This window comes from Marmota monax, unplaced genomic scaffold, assembly GCF_021218885.2.
Source record: "Marmota monax isolate L192 unplaced genomic scaffold, Marmota_monax_Labrador192_F-V1.1 WCK01_AAM20220418_F8-fsc00077, whole genome shotgun sequence".
Taxonomy (NCBI): Eukaryota; Metazoa; Chordata; class Mammalia; order Rodentia; family Sciuridae; genus Marmota; species Marmota monax.
The window spans coordinates 6520567-6542561 of NW_026694610.1; the positions used below are offsets into that span (position 1 = coordinate 6520567).

Consider the following 21995-nt stretch of genomic DNA (forward strand, 5'->3'; position numbering starts at 1 on the left):
AGGCAAGCGGAAGAACTGGAGGTAGAACAGAGTCAGGGGCTGGCCTTGGGAGAGCCGAGAAGTCCTACGCTCCACGTCAAGAACAGGGCGTGGCATATAGTAACACCAGATAAATATTTGTCAAATAAGTGAACTTATGGATGAACACATGCTTGGCTTCATATAAGAATGATTGTGTACTTTGATAATATGACTGAAGACTGCAAGAATGGACATGAGTATTTCACAGTACTGGAGGGTATCACTGTTTGTAAATACAGCTCCAGAAAACACATGGTGTTGGTCTTAAATTATTAAGGAAAAAACTCAGTTCTCCTAAATATTTGGCTTGAGGAAGCATGGGTGGGTAGAATAAATAGGAAGAAAATTATTGTCAAAAGTCACTATAGTGGGCTGGGGATGTGGCTCAAGCGGTAGTGCCCTCGCCTGGCATGCCTGCGGCGCTGGGTTCCATCCTCAGCACCACAAACAAACAAAGATGTTGTGTCCACTGAAAAACTAAAAAATAAATATTAAAAAAATTTCTCTCTCTCTCTCTCTCTCTCTCTCTCTCTCTCTCTTTAAAAATAAAAAAGTCACTATAATGTTATTTAGAAGAGATGGACTTTCTGGGCCTATGTCTCTCTTCTTTCCATGCGAGAAGCAAACTCTTCTACTTTTTTGAGCATTTTTCAGGTATGAAATCAGTGCTGAGATGCTAATACCTAGGGACAAAATAGTATCATGGATAGACGTACACTGGAGCCAGTGTACCCATCTGTATACCAGCATCAGCCACTACTAGGTATAAGATACTGGTAAGTGGCTTGATAAAACATGCTTCCAATTTTATATCTTTAAGTCAAGAGTAGTAAAGTCTTGGGGTTTTAGTGGCTGTGCCTGATAAATAACACCCCTTTTTCTCTTCCAAACTCTAAAAAAAAAAAAAAAAAAAGAATAGACTGTTAGGGAGATACCAAATTATCACCATTGTTACTTAAAACAAAGCCAAGGGGGTTTGCTAAGTAAACCCCAGAATTAGGCAGGCCCATGGAGTTGGGGTTACATTTGGTTTTGCTTTTTTTTTTTTAAACAAAAGCAGAAAAGTTCCCAAGTGCAGACTCTAGTTCTACTTTTCAGAGTGGGACTTCCTACTCCTAGCCAGCTCACATAAACAACCTGAGGTCTGAAGAAAGTGATCAGGAGGAATCTGTTTTAATCCCCACTAATTAAAATGAGATATTAGAGACATCAGCAATGCTGAGAGCCAGTAAAACATTTATTATTTGCCAACAATTCTTGTATTTAAAGCTGTGCTTTTTGGAGTTGTTTACAACATCACTAAGAGGAAAAATATGAATAATTTAAAGATGGGGAGTTTAAAGTTTCCCTAAAAATATCTTTCACTTCAGGCCAATCAATGTATTACAAGCAAAATGAAACTCTTTTCCATCTCGCCTCACTTTCCCACCTACACACCCGCACACAGTGCAAAGAGGGATAATGATCTAGATATTTTTATTGTGCTTCAGACCTTTGCCTGTAAGCAATGAAAAGCTACCATGGCTATTCTTACTCCAAAGGATGGCAGTATTTATGGAGGTGCAGGAAGGAAATAAGCAAAGCTTCACTTGCTGTTTGGATAGCTTTGTTCACTCAGTGTGTTTTATGTAACACTTTATTTGCAGAGGATTCATAACCTAAATTAGATGCTTCTCAGAATGTCTTGGTGTAATAACTTAGAAGAAATGCAATTTAATAAATATTGTATAACCCATTAAAGGTGCACACTGCAACACTGAAAGGTTTCTTTCTTGAGACTAACCAAAGTGGAGGGGGCTTGTGATGGTGGGGACATCCTAACTAATTCGGGCTAATGTTAACTGACCATCAAATGAAACTTGCACCAGACAGGAAGACAATATGCTTGAATGGGATGCTTGGTGTTGTATCAATTTTGATTGCCTTCATTTAAAAACTTTAATTAGAATCTCTGTTTACTTGAGTCAAATTGCGCATAAAATATCACGCAAAACATTTTAAAAGAGAATTTTAATTATACCACTAAAGAAATGCCCTTGTTCAATGTTTACTAAATACTTGCCAGAACAAGTTAATTAATACGTGTTTAAATACGTGAAAGAAGAAGAAGAGAAACAACAAAGGAATCACATTCATCTTTTGTCAAGTTTTGCTGCCGTCGTCAAAGAAGTTCAATTTCGGATTCAACCACCGCGCTGTCAGAGTGCGCGTGCGCGATTCCCAACAATGGGCGCCAAAACACAACGGAGGCCAGGGGAAAGCTCTTCCAAATGAGCTGTTGCTCCAAATAATTGCACATTGTTTGCTGTTCTGCAGTCACCACTCAAGTGCTTTCAATTTCTTTCATCTATTCGTTTATTTCCTGGTACAACATCAGAATGTTCAGACATTGCTGTTTTAACAGGTCAGCATGGGCTTTTTAATTATTTAAAAGCACAGGAAAAATAGTTTTTTTAAAATAGAAAGAGCATATGTGTAGAAAATTTTGATGATATTGAGATTTTAGTTCTAATTTTAATATGTCACCCACTTTTCAACTTTATCGTTTTAGATTCCCCTCTTTCTCCATCTATTAATGTAAGCTATGATTGATTGCTTGTGCTAGTAAAGATTGGTATTGGAAATCAATTGATGATCTGCCCAAACCAAAATGAAACCAGTCTCTTTGAGATATGACCTGTTATCTCAGTAACTTTGTGAAAAGTCAGAAGAAAAAGTATCCAAAGTAATGTTGAAATCTTTTAGAGAGATAAAAATACAAATATTCCATTACTTATCACTATCCTCACTAAGAACATTATTCTCCTAAATAGCATCATGGGTATTTACCTTTTCTTTCTTTAAAAAGAAGAAGATTTTTTTTAAAGAGAGAGAGAGAGAGAGAGAGAGAGAGAGAGAGAGAGAGAGAGAGAGAGAATTTTTAATATTAATTTTTTAGTATTTGGCGGACACAACATCTTTGTTTGTATGTGGTGCTGAGGATCGAACAGGGCCACACGCATGCCAGGCGAGCGCGCTACCGCTTGAGCCACATCTCCAGCCCCAAAGATTTTTTTCAAGATTTATTTGCTAAGATAGATCTCGCATAAACTATTCCAGTATTACCAATTTCATTCAGAAATGCTTCTGAAAAACAGACAACCTACATCAGTCCTGTTGTCGCTTGTCCCACACTGCTGAAATCCACCAAATTTCTCAAGCCCAGGCGTCTGGTAGGAACCTGTGCAGGTCTGCTAAATTATGTTGGCTTGAAATTCCACTCCAGCTAAAAGAGTTGTGAGTCTTACATGTCACAAGTTTGTTATAAAAATTAAGTATGACACAGTGATGTAGACTAAGTGTCTGTGTCCCCACAAAATTCCTAAGATCTCATCACAATGTGATGGTATTTGGAAGTGAGGCCTTTGGGAGGTGACTAGGGCGTGAGGGCACAGCCCTGAAGTATAGAGTTAGTGTTCTTATCATGCCCCATAAGCAATGAATAAATCTTAGCCAGGACTGTTTTCAATATTATTGTCTATAAAAAGTGTGTGGAAAGAGCAGATAGAGCAATCAATCGATATCAGTGAAGAATGTAAGTCAAAGTACCATAAAAGGCAACCTTCTTAAAAACCAAAACAAATATGTATGCATTACTTTTCTTTTTTTAAAAAAGGGAAAACTTTATACCTAGGGTAAAAAAAGCACAATTTGATACTTAAGCATGCCATTGATTTGCTCTTATTAATTTTAGCTGGCAGGGGAAATAGAATTTCCTAATGTATTTTTTCCTTATAAAATAAGAACTTGAAGTGCCAGCATATTTGCACACCTACCAATTATGAAATGAGTTTCCCTGAATATGAAAACTAAGCCAAAACATAATTTAGTCCTATAAGCTACTGTCAAACGCAGCTATAGTTTCACTTGCAGCATCCACGATTATTATTTGATTAGCAATTGCTTAATGGGCTTGAATGTAGCTATTTTTTCCATAACACATTAAAATTTGTTTTTTTTTTTTGTAAAAAAGTATTTTTTTTCTAATTAAACACACACACACACAGACAGACACACCACATGACACACATTAAAAGCATCTTCGAAAGTTAGGTGTTTCTGACCTTCTGAGTTTAGAAGACGTGATGGTTCTGCCATTAATGTAGAATTTCTTTCAGATGACTGTAAATAAAAATTAGGTATCCATGGTTATAAATACCCCATTTCACATTTTCTTTAGCCACAGCAAAAATTTTCAGTTAATTGAATCACAGCCAACTACAAATAAAGCGAGAAGTGCAATACTTGGAGCTCCAGGTCATAGGCAACCATTAATTAAGATGCAAGGGATCAGCAGTACAGGCCTCCAATACAGGGTTTTTGTCCCAGAATTTTTTTTTTTTGATGGATATGGACTAAAGTATCTAGAAAATGCAGTTCCAGCTCTTTGGAAATGAGGAGATTAGGTACAATCTTTATTTTGCTTGACCTGGAGTTTTTGATAAAAGTTCTGAAGTGTCATTTTGAAAGTGAAAATAAAAAGCTTGCTTTCTTTAGGAATCTCATTTGTATTTTTCTAAACTTGGCATATAATTTATTTATAATAAAGAGGGTCACTTCACGGGTAGATGGGCTTGTCAATATACAAAAATGCTAAGAATGTGGGAAGATTAACGGTCGCACACTTTGTTCAGTGACTTTGTGCAGTTGCTATTCTAAGTTTCTCTGTCATTTTCTCTCTGTCTCAATGTCTGAAGGGCAAACCACACAAGAAGACTACTCAGTGTTATGAATAAGCATGTGGAGCCCATCCCTGAGAGATGGAGGGAGAAGGAAGCTTCAGTTCTCCAATTCTCAGGGCCAGGATAAAAATTCCTTGTCATGGACTCACAGGATAAGGAAATCTGGCACTTCCCTATTTTTTACCCATCCATCTGTCTTTATGTTTGACCTCTGAACTTCACAGAAGAGAAAAATGGCAGATAAGTCCTCTGAAACCTGTTCTCGCCTTGGTTTGATTCCATTTCGTGCGTGGTTCAGACTGGCCAGGAAGAGATGACTGCAAAGAGGAGGTGATATTTACTCTGAAAATGCTTTGGTTCTTCAGAGTTCAGTGAAGGTGTCCATGGCCTCATGTCTATGGTGTCTCCAGGGGCAGGATGGAGTGTGGAAATCACTTAGGCCCTGAAGTGAAGGCAGAAATTCTGTGCTGTCACAGGACTGAGTCAAAATACTCCCCTTGGGTTTTCGAGTGGTTGCTGCTGCTTCTTCCCTTACTCTGGCTCCTGAATGCAATGTGTTTTCTACTCATCCTCCTGTGTTTCACACTGATCCTGTATCCAAGGAAGGGGAAGCCTGGATGGGGTTGCACCTCTCATAGCTGGTGCCCTGGAGGGCCTGACCAACAGAGCTTGAAACTCTGCTGGTTTGAGTGGTGAGGGTCCCTGCCTGTGGATCCTGTGGTCTTCTTCCTTGTGCCCTTTTTTGAATCTGAGGTTCATAGGAGTTGACCTAAATGGCTTGAGGTTTCTGCAGGGGGCTGATGCCCTTGCTCAAGTGGCTGAGGTGGCTCCTCCATTGATAGTGCCTGCTGCTGCCACAGTCATGTCTGGGTGTGTGCAGGCTGCTGAAAAAAGTACCCTTCTTCAGCTGCCTATTAGACCTGACCACCGTGCTGCTCCTCTGCCCACCATCCCATAAGCATTTTACTGACCCAGCCCCTGCAACCGTTGCTTGGGATGACGACCTTGAGGTTGAGTACAGTCCTTTAAAGGCAAAACTGCCAGGCGAGTGTGCTTGGTGTCTTATCTCCTAGCTTCTTTCTCAGTGCGGGGGCTGGAAGGAGTCTGAGTATATGAAAGCCCCACTTCCAGTACTGCTACTATTGACATGTGACACATGAAAAACCAAGAGGAAGGTGGGGGTTCTCTCTGGCATAGCTTAGGATGGCTGGAGCACCCTGGTTCATGGTGCTTGGCTGATAAAGCCCTCAGAGGGATACCAAGAACTGAGGTGTAGTATGGAGGAAGAACTGGTACAAATGACTGGTTGCTGCAGAAAGAATTGGAGGGACATTAAGGGAGCTGCTTGGGACAATGCACACACACAAAAAAAAAGTCATGTGAGTTCTCTGGTTTGGGCTTCCTGCCGAGCAATTCACAGGTTCACCTCCACTCTAGCCTGAGTGCCAGGCCCTTTTTTTCTGAAACCATATCTGAATTCTGGATTCTAGAAGATCTGTTTAGACAGTTCTTCCCTGGTAGCAATTCCAGATAACTGATTCTTCTCAAAAGCTTGGACGAGCATACTGGTTTGTAATCTAGTGAAGGGCATCCATTTTCATCTGTCTTTTTGGGTAAACATTCTTTAGTCTCAGGCTGAGATATTGGTGTTCTCCTGAGGAGCATCCAGACCCCAAATGACTCTGCCTGAGGCGTTGTGATCTCTGGTTGTGAAACCAAATCTGTGTTCTAGTATGTCTATTTCTTTGGCCAGTCATTCTCCATTAGTTATACCCGGGTATGGGTTCTGTTCAAACAATGCAAGGTTTTGACTCACGTTTGAAAACTGTTCTCCTTTGTTGGAATTCTATTGGTTCAGAGGAACTTGGCCCACCCATCTCTTAGGTATCCTTCCAGTTTAGCCCCATATCAATTATTTAAGACCTTGAGGGATTCAGAGGAAGTCAGAGAAAGTAGAACTTTAAGTAGAAGTACAGATGCTACCAGGAGTTTGGCCTTTCTCATAATCGTTTTTCCAAATATGTTTGATTCTGAGACCCTGAGTTTTGATATATGGGAAACTTTTGGTCTCTGTTATGTTCATGTACTCTTGTTTCTTCATTATCATGGATGGCCACATTTCTGAAAATCCAGGGAGCCCCTCCTTACAAGTCTACTTTTCACACTCCCTCCAAATTCTTGAAGTCTTCATTTCACCATCAAGTCCGTTGGGTGATGTCAGTGGAGTAACATGAGAGGAAAATTATGTTGGATTGTTCTCAGGGTCAAGCAATGAATAATACCAAATGGTGCTGCCACCTGGGTAGAGGACAACGAATCAAACACAGCTACAGAGGATAACATAGCTATATCAGCTGACAAAAATAAAAGGTAGAAAATGGAACATCCTTTCAGTTTGAGAGAAGAAAAATGGATTCTAAGTAGTAAGGCTCAGCTGGACTTCCCTCCCCTCAAATGTATTTATTTAAACTGACAGATAAAATTGTATGCATTTATCATGCACAGCACAATTTTCTGAAGTATATGATAAATATATAGGTTGTGGGATGGTTAAATGTAACTCACACATGCATAATCTCATTTAGTTATCATTTTTGTGTTGAAGAAGATTTTTAGTAAAGAAACACTTTCCAGTTTTTAAGAAAACATTAATTGCCATTGAGGGGATGAGAAAGAGATTAAGATGTTTTAGAAGTAGTTAAAGCCACCAAACAAAATTTGTAAAGTGTGACATATATTACTTATAAATCTCCCCCAGAATGCCTGCCATGGACCAGTGGAAGATATTTACAAGGGACAACCCACAATCCTTCATAATATCTAGACACTTCGGCAGTATAATTTAAGGTGTGTGTGTGTGTTATGTTTTGATTGTGGGAGATTTCTGGAATGTAGACATTTTTTCATGTTGCTTTATGGTGGTTGAGTTCAAACAAGGAGAATTCTGAAGAAGAGATCAGTACAACTTGTTAGCCTCCAATTTATCATCCACCTATACAAGATTTAATGGTAGTATTAACCTGTAGTCTCAAGAATAATTATAGTCTAAAACAAGTCCTTAAAGCAAAGAGATGAAAAGAGCTATATAAAGGGAAGGCTGTCATGAAATAGCAATTGCACAAGCACGAGAACTTTCATCATGTTGAATAAGTATTTTACTATGGGATTCTTTTTAAAATTAAGGGGCCTAGTAAGTTGGTTGAAAATAAAATATGTATGATTAGCAGGAAATACCTTGGCCCAGAATAGTTGGAAATGAGTGGAAAAAGGAAAGAGAGGTGTTTTTTTTTTCTCCCCCTGCTAAGTCATTACCAGCTTTAGTTCACAGAAAAGTTATTTCAAATACTTGCTTTGAATTACTGCTTTGAGTTCTGCTTTTAATTTGAACAGTTAAATATCGTATTCATGCCAATGAATCTTTTTTCTTGTTTTAATATCATTAAGAAGAAAGCTTTCTTGGCCACAGTGAACAGTGTAATTGCTTAAAAGAAGAAATATATAACACACATATTTAATAAAAGCCTTTAAAACTATTTCCTTATGTTGGCTAGGCACCTGAGTTTATATGATAGGCTTTTAGTTTTTAAAACCAAATTACATTGAACCATATGGAACAAATCTCTAGAATAAGATTTTAGCAAATAAATAACCTCTCAAAGCTCTTTGTTGTTGAGCTTTTTGTGGTTGTATGTGTTTGGGCTGTGGAGTAATTTTCAAGGATCTTTTATTTTGCTAATGCAATTAGAGTTAGCCACACTCCATATAAACCTGAAAAACCACTAAGAAGAACAAGATAGGGGTCATCCTAAAGCTTTGGTAATAAATTTGATAATACAAGTGCTTTGAAATTTTTTTATATTCAGATGCTTCCACCAACTGGAAAATATTTGTTTTAATTTAAAGTGAAATGAAAAGTTTTTTAAAAAAGAGCGTGAATTGCCACTTTTTATAGCTCAACAGATTGCTGTCTGCAGGCACAGCATTTCCTACTGCTTATAACTAAAAAGAAATGAATTTGGCACTTTATCTGTTTGATGAGGGATTGTAGTTGAAATTGTCCTATGAGACACCAAGACACCTGCCACATAGCATCCTTGGCTGTCTGCCTGGACAAGGCATCTTTCTCAGTCAGTGTGAAGGGAGCAAACCAAAAAGCCACCTGATAGAAGTAGGTGGAATATTCTTGTCAAGACAATGGACTTTGTGTCAATGAGAAATGGGTTGAAAATTTTACTTGTGTAACTTTGACCATGTTATTTAACTTTTTGAAGTTCTTCCTTTTTCACCTGTAAACTAAGGATGACCATATTTGGGTCCTATGACATTAATGTGGAGACACAAAGACCAAGTGTACAAAAGGAGTAGAGACATTATAGCTATTATCACTTTTTTTTAAAGCAAAGTTTTGGTGAATTTATAATTTTTGATCATTGATAACTTTTGACTTTATGGCAGCTGGCTTACTTTCAAACTTTTCAGCAAAGATGTCCTGAGTAAAGATACCAGGGAGGGCGGAGGGCAGAATCCCAAATGGGAAATTTAAAGTCTTTAAGTTTGTCTTAAACACTTATGCATATTTTGCATTCTCCTCAATGAGAGAATTAAATTATTTTATTAACAAAATCATTTTTGCGTCTCAGATTTTCTTGTAATCTGATATTCTGGTGTCTCTGGCTCAATGTTGGGCCTAAGAATGGCCCTTTTGGGACATGTGGGATAAAACACTTGTACGTCCATAGAGTGCTTTTTAGTGCCATGTGCAAATGATAGGGGAGCTCTTTCCCTCCGATGATCTGCTTCATCCCAAATTGAAATACAGTCAAGGTAGGTTTTCTATTTCTAGATTATTCTCACCATTTTAATTTACATTATTAACTCATTTGGCTGAGGAATGGAGAACAATTAGATGGGGGTAGAGAATGGGGAGAACGAATTTCTATTCTTTACTAAATATTCACTGGTAAGGCCTGTGCTCCTCTATGTTGCTCTCTGCACATCCTTCTTTGGGAGTTCATCATGGAAACATTGAGATAGGTCAGGAGAATTGCTCTGGAGATTATGGTGTATGCTCAACAGAGGTCGCATGCCATTTTACGAATTTCAGGAAATTTGTGGATAGCTTTGCAGAGTAAGAAAGATGGAAGCTAAAAAAAATTCTTTGGGAGGCTGGCAATATAGACAATTGGGTCATTTGATCAGGTTATGGGACATTTCTCATAAATAAAAGTTCACAATAAAGAACAGCTGTGCTTTGTATTGGCTCTCAACTTTCGGCCATCCTGATAGGTTAAACAACTATTTGACTTAAAAGTAAAACTTCCACTGCTTCCCCTGCTAGCCCCAGTCCTTCTGGCCCTGTAAGCTAAAACACACAGGCTGAGAAACTTGCAGAGGTAAGATGGTGCTTGGTAACTTGGACTAAGCCCAGTGGTTGGGAGGGAAGGAGAGGGAGACGAACAGGGAGAGGGAAAAAGGAAGAATAAGGACAAACTGTGATGGTCTATTTATAATTTTAACAGAGAAAAAGATTGAAATCAAAATGCTAAACCATCTCCCAATTGTCTGTTGAAATTTTATTCAGTAGAAACAATGTTTGTTTCTGGGGCCCCTGAGTGGGCCCTTTTCAGTTCATAGACACAGGCTACTCTCATTTCAGTAATGAGACTGAGTCATGTGCTTGCTGTGATCAAAGCTTCACATTCAGTTGCAACTCTCCCTCCTCAGCTGCATCTTGCTTTCTGCTAGGGTCTGCACCGGGAAAGGCCTGCGGTTATCCCTCTCTCCAAGCTCCTAGCCCCAATCCAATAGCTCTGAGTTCTGTGCCAGGTAAGTGGTTAAGTAGTTGCTGGGGAGGAATGGTGAGGCTATGGGATGCTTCTTTATGTTTCTGGGCTTGGAAAATGATTCAAACCGACGCCTGTTCAAGCTCAGGCATATGATCAGAATGAGCTTTTGCTGTCCAGGAGGCACTCTGATGAGATTCTCAGAGGTCCCCTAACTCTGGTTTCTCTTCTACGACAGATCCTGTGCCCTAGGCAAATATGGTTCTATTCAAACTGGTCTCGAAGGACATCTTCCACAGAATCCAGGCACTTCTAGACTCTGCTGGGGCTGCATTGCTCCTCTAGGAAGCCCTGTTGTACAGAGCCCCAGATGGCCCCAGGCCTATCCTTTCCCAAGGGGCCAGTCCCTGGGAAACATTCACCCATCTATTTGCTAACAAACTCTGGCTGATTCCAGCAAGGCAGCATGGCCTTGGCACTGTCACCTAAACAGTGTATCAGCCCTTTCTCTTGTACCCCAGATTATAGATCGTTTTCCTCATTATTTTGGTAACTCAGTTTCAGCTGAGTTAGGAAAAGTCTTCATCCCTGTTATATATAAATCTGTTTTAATTCAGTTAGGAAAAATAAGCAAACTCCCCATAATAAATAAAACTAAAAAAACCCATAAATATGACACCAAAAGGAAGTCATTGCAACATGTTTAACTTCCCTAGGCAGGTAACCTAGCACTTAGAGTTTGATTTGACCATAAAACCAAGTCCGTACAAAATCGGTGTGAAATTGTCATAAAAAGAAATGAGCTTTAAAACTGTATCAAACTCACATCTTGAGCTTTTCCTTTAACAGTAATATTTATAGGTTTGGTCCCCAATCTGTAAGAGATGGGAAGCAAACTTTTCCTGTGATATCTTTGACTTTGTTGAACAGACAGTGGGTAAAATGCAGGTTTGCTTTAAAGATATATGTAGCAGGACTCCCTGTTTGAGCATGAACTGTGTTTACCTCTGGGATCCAGCGGGTTTAGATGTGTCTGCCAGACTCCTGGGGTTGGACTGCCCAGACTCTCTGAGCATGAGACAGGCACTATGAGGCTTCCCAGGAGACAAGGGTTCTCAGGGGAGAAGTGTCAAGTGGGCAAGCTTGAACGAGGAGTGAAACCTCAGCCATCACATGGGGAAGAACAATTCTGAGCACAGCACGATGCTGCCATTTGGATCTGTCCCCCAGGGACTCAGGCGTGAGTCCTAGGGAGAGGGAGGTTGCAAGTAGAAACTGCAAGAGCTATTTTCACTAAAATCTTTGAGACATGGAAGATTCAGGTGACCTCAATACTTGAAAGCCTGTTAGCTCCCTGAATCTGCTTTGCTAGAAAAGGCAGGCCCTCCTCCTCTGTCTATTGAGAATGATGCAGTCTGGCTTGACAATGGCCTAGTGACCCCAATCAGGACAGTAAGCTTGCAGGGGGTGCCGATTCTCCTCAGGTTCTCATCCTACCAACCCTCGCTGCCCCAACTTCTATATCCAGCAGTAGATTTCAGCAGATTCCATGTGGCCACTACAAAGTCAGATCTACGAGGAGTCTCTTTCACCAAAAGAATTTCCAGATTTCCAGAAATATGCATGAAAATGGATTTTAAGACTGTTATACCAAGTAGAGAGGAGCACAATTATAGACTGGGCACATGTGCATTCACAAGATATTCTTCCGCTTGCTCAAAACTGGCCTTAATAATGGCCCATGTTAAATTTAGCTGAAAGGTCAGATTCATTGATATAACACAGCAGAAGGAATCTAGGGACCTAGCAGGATAGGGGGCTGAAGTGCCCATCTTTTGTGACTGTTCATCTATCACCATTAGTTAGTCTTCTTGTTCCAGCCCCCAATTGCCCCAGGGAATACTCCATTCTTTAAGGGAGTATTGAGAAAATACACCAGCATCTTTGCAAAGTGCTGAGAAGTTGTTCTCTATAGGCTGATGATGAATATGGAGATGCTGATACTGCCACAGTGACCTATTAGAGCGAGGTGGCAAAGGCAAGGTGCAGCATGTGACCTCAAGAGGTGAGGTGGGTGTGACATCATAACAGGTACCCGAGGCAGAATAGTGAATAGAGAGGGGTGATTCCCAGAAATCTTTGGCAGTGGGTAATGCAGCATGGACATCCTAGAACTAAGATAGTCTGCTGAGGTCCTTCTTCATCTGTAGAGCTGAAAAACTCCAGATTTGGAATGCAGAATCACCACATAGAGACACCAAATCACTAAGCAAATTCCAAGACTCAGGATAGTTCCATGACTTAGTACTTTTAAACAAAGAGGAGGTTTAATATCTTTTGATGTCATATTCTAGCCTTCCTCCAAGGGACAGTGGCTGTTTATCAGAGTTACTGTGATAAAGAAAGGGAGACATCCTGCATTCTTCATGTTTTTGATGGTTGCAGATCTCTAAAACTCGACTGGTGGTATGGTACTTATTAAAGAGGGACCACCATTGACTTCCATTTGGTCTTTCCATTACAATGCTCACATTCTAAAGGTTAGGGAGGCAATGTAGAGATCTAGTTCCTGGGTTTATTTATTCTAACTACATACTGAGTAACTGATTTGGGGTAGGGCTATGGACAGTGGCTCTGAGCCGAGGATAATTCAGGGGCCCAGACACCACTGTGGTACATTGGTTAGAATGGAGATTTATGGAAGTCAAAGGAAAAATGGAATTTTGGGTGAAGTCCAACCCTTAGTGGGCTCATTATGTCAGTCCATTGGTCTGGGAACATGCACTGTGGTTATTTTCTTGGTAGGGTGGTAAACTGAGTCATCCCATAAATTGATTAGGATCAGAGAGACTTCAATTGATAGGGAACTCTTCAAAGTGTTACAGCTTAAGCAGAGAATGACTTGGAGAATTGTGTCCAAATATAGCATATGCTGTCCTCCAAATGCAAATAAACTCTTCTTGTATGGGGAGGACCAGGCAGTAACTTGGTTCCAGGTCAGTGCCATTAGATCCCTTCCCTCCTGGAACAGACATTAACCCTAAATATGAATTTGCCTTCCCTGAGTGCCATGATTCTGTCACTACAACCATCCATGGACTTATGTGGCAAGATTTTTTTTTTTTTTTTTTTTTTTTGGATAAAGTGAGTCCCTAACATTGCTTCTGGACAAGGGGGAAGGAAAAGCAAAGCAGTGGGTGGATGTCTATGGAAATTTCTGACTTCTACCATGTATCCTATTAACCTGAAGCAGCAAGTTTTAAAAAAGAGTGGATTGGCCATATTGAGAACTCATATATAACAACTGTTGAGAGACAACGTTGGGAAGTTGGATGACTCTCCTATAGGATCCTCTGATGTAGTCAGTAACATAGGGTGTAGTTTCTCTATAAACAGAATTAATGGGGTAGAATGACAACTTTTATTATTAACATCTAAATCTGATCTCAAAAAACATTATTGCTCAAACCCACAGATTTGAGCTTTGCTGGATTCAAGATTTTATAATGCAAAGGAAAACTGCTTCTATTAGGGGCATCATGACAGGCCCACTAATTGAACATTGAGATTGCCATATGGTTATTAGGCTCTGCATGCCATTGGGTCATTGGGGAAAAAAAAAGATGCCAGTGTGTTGTGGAATGTTTGATAGAGCCCCAAAACTCAGGAATCTGACACCAAGTACTGCCATGTAAGGTGGTAAAATGTTATGGAGGAGCAGGTAACTCTACATAAGAGAATACAATATGGTCACTAATAAACGAAACACATTTCCTTTTTCCTCCCAGGCATATAGACAGGCTATAATTCCCAATCTACTTTGCAGCTAGGTGTGACCGTATGACACATGTCTATCAATAGGTTGTGAGGAAAGTATTATATGCAACTTCCAGGTCTGTTGTCTAAAAACCTCCCTTATAATCCTCTGCAATCTCTTTCCTCAGAGGCTGACTGTGAATAACCCCAGGGCTCTACAGAAGGACAAAACTATAAAATGAAAGGAGCCGGGGTTTCTGAAGGACATCATTATCTGACCTTCTTTGAGTTTTACTTAAAAGAAAAATCATTTGCTAGGTTAAGCCACTTTAATTTTCAGGTTTTCCTGTTACAGCAGCTGGCATTACCTCAACTGATTGCACACCACTTCAGAGGATGATTTCCTCATCCATCAGTGGAACTTCAGAAGAGAGCCTGGTCACAGCCTTTATGCTGTATTCCATCCAAGAGGGATGCATTGTGGATGAGGACATCCAAACAGCTAGAGACTACAAGGAGATCAAACACAGGGATGGAAGAGGCTGAGCTAGAGTGGATCTCTCACCTTGGAAACTGTAGGTGTGTGTTGGATGTCTGAAAACTCATATTTGGCTCCCATGTGAGATAGCACTGAGGCTAGTGAAGGTGGGTCAAGGGAAGACTATAACTGGGAAGACAAGCTTTCTTCATCTCTCTCCTCTTTGCACCTGGTGATGAGGAGTTATAAATAGAAGACTGAGGGGAGGAAAGAGGGGAAGCAGCCTATCTACAATCCAGTCTGGGGGAGGCCAAGCTGAACAGGACTACCCTGGGCCATAAAAATAACAGAGCAACCACAAAGTTGAGGAATTTTTCCAGGGTAGCATTTATAGGGTGGGAAAAAAGGTTCAAGAGAGCATGAAAGAATGTAGCAATTGCAGAAAAATAAAAGCATGCAGCATTCTGTTCCACACAACTTAGAATGACAATATTGTTACACGCCCCTTTTTTTCTACTCTCTACTCTGTTTCCAGATAAGCACGGAGAAGAGTTGGAATGAATCCTGGCACTGTTTTCTAATTGTGGGGAAAATGAATTGATATTAATAAATAAAAATGGCTATTTCTTCCTGGCAGCTGGTAGCTTTCTGAGAAGAGTGAGGTTTTCTTCTTTTTTTTGTACCGGGGATTGAACTCAGGGGCACTCAACCACTGAGCCACATCCCCTGACCTATTTTGTATTTTATTTAGAGACAAGGTCTCACTGAGTTGCTTAGCGCTTTGTCATTGCTGAGGCTGGCTTTGAACTCGTGATCTCCTGATCTCAGCCTCCTGAGCTGCTGGGATTATAGGCATGTGCCACTGCGCCCAGAAAGAGTGAGGTTTTCATAAAGGTGGGGAATTCTTGAGGGAGCTGCTGCTCATGGGGTATAAAGTGGTGGTGTCATTTATACAGCGTCATATTTTCTGCTCCAAGAGTGACCTGAATTATCTGTATCACAACACCTTGTCTTTAAGTGAAGGTCAAGGTGCTTCAGAATGCTGATGTTGGTGGCCATACTCCCTTAGTGCCCTGCATGCATCATTGCTTCTCATCATTGATGAGGTGCAGCTGCTTCCTCTTCACTCCAAATCAAAGAACACACAAAGCTGGCATTTCCCAAATTGTGTTCCACAGAACCATTGTTCCTTGGGATATTTACAGATGCTACAGAGGAAAAAAAATTGCTAAGGTCATATAACTTGGGTAAATCAATATTCAACAAAGGGGAATAGTTTTTTCCTTTATCACAGGTCTTCTCAGAGTCTTTAATATGCTAACGTGTGCGGCAGATCTCATGACAGTGATACAGAGAACAGAATCTCACAGACTTCTAAGTCCAGGGACTTTCTTTTTACCCCAGATTGTCTTGGAGGATTGAGGGTTCATTAGTCCATACTTTGAGACCTGCTGGTCTAATTCATTCCCTGCTTTGCAGAAAAATTCACAGGTAATGAATTGATATGAATAAAAAGAGAGAGACAGTGAAATCCTGTTCATTTATCTAAAAGACCATTTGAAGAATTGTCTGTGTTAAAATTATGGGCTTTTTTTCCCCTGGACTAGAGAGAAGCCAGACCATCTCTTGATAAAGCGAAGGCTGGTAAAACTGGAAAGCATGTTTCATCCAGCGCCAAAGAGCTGTGGATTCCTCTGTGACTCTTCTAATATATAACCTTTGTGCAAGCGGGCTTTAAAATGAATACTGTGCTTTTGCCTTGTCAGAGTCTTCACTTTTCATCACATGCACCACCTTTAAACTGCCCATGAGGATAAAGAGAAGTAGTCCTGGCAAGTCACATATTTTGTTACAATCAGGACAAAGCCTAAATTCACCTTGCTTTTAAAGTTGGTTTTATTAACCATTCATTTGCAAGTGTGTATTTCTATATACTTCTAGGAATGGTTCTTAATACTATTTCATGTCTTTATATCAATGTTTTCTAATAAGCTGAATTTTATTTTTAAAAGCTTCTAAACATAAATGGAGAAATAATCTCCCACTGAAATAATATGAACTAGAAATATGGATTGGGAAATAATTTAAAGTATTCAAGCAATAACTAAACAACTTTTCGTTATTTACAAAATAGGTCTGAACTTGAAACCAAGATATCTACTTTCTGGTTTTTTTTTCCCCTGTATTCTTAATAAGTTCTGTGGCCCTTGGCAAATTTAACTTCTCTAGTCCTTGGTTTCTTCAACTGTAAAATAAGAGGGCTGGAGATGTTCTCCTCCAGGGACATTTCAAGCTATAAAATTCTAAGATTCTCATACTATTTCTTTTAATATTTCCACATCTACCAGATTTCAGTATATCTTTATCATTGTGATGCCCTGCAGAGGAACGGTTATGATTTCCAGAACCACACACGCATGGTGCATTGAATTAGATGCCCTAACTGGCAATATCATCCCCATTATTTTATAAAGGATGAATGGGCATCATTTTTTTTAGCTATCAGTCAAAATTGTATTTTGGCATTTGGCTACTTAAGTGTGTCATTTTTCTCTTAAACCTATATAGAGAAGTAAACATATGATCCAACACTCAGACTAGCTTTTAACTTCTGAATACCTTACAATGCAATTAAGAGTAAGATCAAAAAGAGGTCCACAACTCTGGAGCTGTGCCACCAAATACAGTAGCCCTTAGCTACATGGCCTATTGAGAACTTGAGATTGCAAGTCTGAATTGGGATGTGAACAAAATATCAGATTTTGAAGACTGGGTGCAAAAAAAAAAAAAGAGTGAAAATGTATCATTAGTAATTTTAAACACATTGGTTGCATGTTTGCAATGATATTTTGAATATGTTAGGTTAAATAAAATATATTATTAAAATGAATCTTACTTCTTTTCACTTTTTAAAAAACGGTTACTATTTGCAATTACATATGTGACTCATTAAATTTCTAGTGGACAGTACTGTTCTAAGAAGGTCTGTGATGCTAATGAAAGTGAAGATATTTTAGGTTATCAACACTATATTTCAATTATTCTAATTTATCCCCATTGAGGTATTAATCAATATAAGCTGCTCCTAGTATTTAAATAGGCTCGGCTCTAAATTTTTGTGTTACTTTTCTCTCAATTAAAATGATTTTTACATTGAAACAATATGAAATAATACAAAGTTTTTATATTGAACAATTATGAAAGACTGGTTAGTTTCCCAGCTCAGAGCTGAAGCTTATTTATTCTTAAATGCAACTAAAATTTTGCATGTAAGCAATTAGAAAACAGTACTATTTGGAGTGACAGTAATTTAACAAGCAAAAAAAAAAAAAAAAAAAGAAATGTTTTTGATTATTTTGATTATTTATGCTTGGGTCAATCCTGTCTAACCAATGGTGAAAGACAAGATGAATATTTTCAATGTAGTTCTTCAGAGGACTTTGGGGCATTTCCAAAGATTTAAAATCCTTTCACCTATGCTATTTTTATTTTGAAATTTATGATTTTCATTTTTTTAAGTCATGTATAATCCTTTCAGTGTCTTATTTATTGCCATGATTTCAGTAATTTGTTTTGAATGACAATAGTAAAAACAAAACTAAGCAAAAACAGAAAAAAGAGAGAGGAGGGAGGGAGGGAGGGAGGGAGAGAGAGAGAGAGAGAGAGAGAGAGAGAGAGAGAGAGAGAGAATTTAGAAAGACAGTTCTTTCTGTCTACTTTCAAGGGGACAGATGAACTGAAAGAGATTGACTTGGGTTGGGGAAAAGTAGGACAGCTTTGGGGTGAGAAGGTATGAAAATAGGGTGGTCCCTTCTATGCCCGGCCTTAGTTTCTTTGAAATAGCATTTTGCAATGGACATATTTTAGTTCTCAGCCAGAGTGCATACGGCATTCTGCTCAAGATGCAGAGCAATTCTTCCATTTGGTTGTTTTTTAGAATACTTAAAGTGCATAATACATCCTGATGAAATTATCATCAGTTGCCATTGTCTTCTGATTGTTCCCCAGATTGAAAATTCCTTAAGTGTAAAGTTTTAGGATAATGTAAAAAATCAATGTGTTATTTTCATAAAAGTGAAGCACAATAATATCAGGACAAAGAAAGACTTAAGTGGTCCTAATTTCAGAGTTTACCTTTGTTTTCTCCTTCAAATTTTCATTGAGGGAAAGAACCTAAAGAGAAAGAAATGAACATCTATTGAGTATCTTCTACACACCCGTTTTTTATAGAAGGAGATTAAAAATCTTTGGGATACTAATGACTGCAACAATCCTATCCGGGTGTGAACATTATCATTTCCACTGACTGATGCAGAAACCGAGACTCTGGGGTTTCAGAGAAGGTGAATAAATGGCCCACTGTGAATGATGTAAGGGTCAAGAGATTTGGGCTCTTTTGACTGAGAAGCTCATTCTGTCTTCCTGCTCCTCCTGCTTGGTCTTCCAGAAAAAAACATGAAAGGAAGAATATGACACAGGAAAGAAGAATTGAGGATGTGAAACCTAATTTTACACACAAAGAAATATTGGGGGAAAAAAAGGTCAAATCCATTTTCTTACCTCTATCTCAAAACTGAAAAGTCAATTTTTAATTATAAGGATACAATTGCCTGGGGCCAAACCATCAAAAATGCTGAGTTCAAGGTTGGAGATTAAATATGAGAGAAGCTCAGATTTATCACTATCGGTGAGGAATAAACCTGGATAGAGACTGGAATCTCCACCTCCAGCCTGCTCTGACCCGGGTATAAGCCATGTAAAACATGATCTCTCTGGACAATAAATATATAGCTCATGGATAATGTGGTATACAGCATATGTCGTATATTCTAGGGCACTGATACCATGTGGGAAACATTGTGGCTCTCATCACCTGCTGACATCTCCATCTACCTAGGGGCACAGATCTGCTCAGGCTGTACAATATCCTGAGACCCTACCGAGAGCTCCATTAGGCCTTGGGATAACACAGATCCTCTGACTCATTCTTTTCCAAACAACCTATCTCCGACTGCTAACCATTTATTAAACATTATTCCTTATGCTTACCTGTCTTGTTCAGCTGCCTTAAATCCTCTCTGGAACAAGGCAAGATTTAAATAAACAAACTGGGTTCATTCATTCTTAAACACACTCTCTTGCCAAAAAGCTATTTTCCCCCCTGCATGTTCAAAAATACAGGATGGCTAAATGGCAATGTATTCTTAAAGTACAAACCTATGTGGATTTCCTTCCAAAATGAGATAAATTTTGCTCTTTACCATCTTATCAGCATGATTTCACAGTACTCCCTAAGCATCAGGAATCACATTGAATAAGGCAGACACTGGGATGAAAGACAGTTAGAGGAGAGGCGGTGCATGGGGACCCCCTTCCCCATTTAGATCCTGGGCACAAATAATGACATAAAATCCCTGCACGAGAGACCATATTTTCAAATTCTGCTGATCAAAACAGGTTCATAGCCAGCACACTCAAGTTCAGATGGAGGACAAAATGACACTGGGAGATGGGGGCAGGGATCCCTTCCAAGTAGAGTGTTCCTGTTGATCCCCCCTAGAGTTTCAGTAGATTAAAAGCAGCAGTGCCAGCCAAATAAGTTGGAGAGAGTTGAAAGGTGTTTGAGGCAGGATGGAGCATGTGGCAGAGCATGTGGCAGGATGGAGCATGTGGCAGAGCATGCACCTCTCAGAACTAGGTAGATCACATAGAAAATCACCTCCCTTTTCCTTGATTCACGTCACCAGAATTCACATTGTGTTCCTGTCACTTCTTAATTAGGGAAGTATATTATGACACTTCAATGGGTCATTATAAACTATAACTGAAATAAAGTTGAGTGATTTGTTTCAATGAAAGACACCTTGATTGAGATGGTTATTAGCAAAAGATAAAGTGCAATGAGAATAATTGGTGTGAGCACTATCATTATTTAGTATTGTCTTCAAATTTTCCTGTGATTAAACAAAATCATTTCCATTTAGCCAACCGAGTATAGAATATAAAAATCATTTGCCAAAGTATAAAATTGCTATTTATACTCAAGCTATTAATAAAAAATTTGTACCTCATAATAAACTGTTATATATTTGCAGACATCTGGTTCTTATTCAAAAAAAACCTGACAAATATTTTCTAAGGTTCAAAAAATGAATGGCAAAAAAAGAATGAAATCCTTAGCAACTGAAAGCAAATAAAAATGCAAATATCAATCAAGTTAGTATAAATAATAACATAAATTGATACAAATAAGATAAACTAATGTCTCAAAATGCCCACAACTCCCTATTGGCTAAGGTAATATAAAAAGTGTAAAACACTTATTTTATAATAAATTCCATAATTTCCTTAATATTCTAGAATATGACTGCAGTATTGCTTCCTGCATATGTAGAGTACGCTCAGCTTTTGACCTTTCATTTTGACATAAAAAAATCAGAAAATATGTTTGGAAATGAGATTGTCTTTCATTTGCTCTCTGAAAACAAGAAATTATTCATTTGGTTTCCATTGCTATAAATTACTCATTTGGGGCTTGTTTCTCTAAAATGAAGGGTTTATGCAGTCGATCATGCATATTCCCCCCCTTCCCCTCCACTTAGTCAGCTAGCTGCTTGCAGAGAAATCATATGAGTTGTCATTACAGAAAACTGGAGACAGAAGAATAGGGAGAAGAGCAGAAATCAAATAGAGGACAACTCTAAATGTACCATGATGGCGGACATCGATATGACTGTCGACTTTGAAATGAATCGCAGGATACTATTTCCTTACAAATATAGGGGCATAGAGAAACCTCTCCAATCACAAAACTACTCTTCTTTTGTTGGCTCTGTCATAATATATTGACCACAAAGTGGAATTTTTCTAATTTGGGGCTTGAAACAATGTCTTAAAAAGCAAAAAAGGCAAAAGAAAAAAAGAATTATAAGCATAACTTATAATGCATTATAAGCATAACTTTAAACCTTAAAGACACCCTACAGTAGTAAAAACTTGGATTTAATGGGTGATAAGAAAATTTCCTTCTACTCCCTGGTTCCCTCAACTAGTTTCTGAGACTTGACAACTCATTCAGTATCTCAAAATCTAAAATAGATCAAATCAATCAATTGACTGATGATGTTAACTGAAGTGTGGCAGACTCCTTCCCCCACGATGGTGCTGGGAAGACCTTTATGTTGCACTTCTGTGGATAATAGAGTACTTGGATACTGAATGCTTTGAGCTACTTAC

At 38.9% G+C, this 21995-nt stretch overlaps 1 protein-coding gene across 3 annotated transcripts in view; it reads right to left on the minus strand.

Annotated features, from left to right (window-relative positions):
• The window catches only part of Cdh6 (cadherin 6), a 123289-nt gene that overhangs the window by 63462 nt on the left and 37832 nt on the right, over positions 1-21995 (minus strand). Inside the window, exon 2 of one of the 3 annotated variants that reach the window (XM_046422312.2) lies at positions 18894-18932. The exons of the other annotated variants lie outside the window; for them this stretch is intronic. The gene's annotated coding sequence lies outside the window, so the exon portion shown is untranslated. The remainder of the gene's footprint in view (positions 1-18893; positions 18933-21995) is intronic. 3 annotated transcript variants of the gene reach the window in all.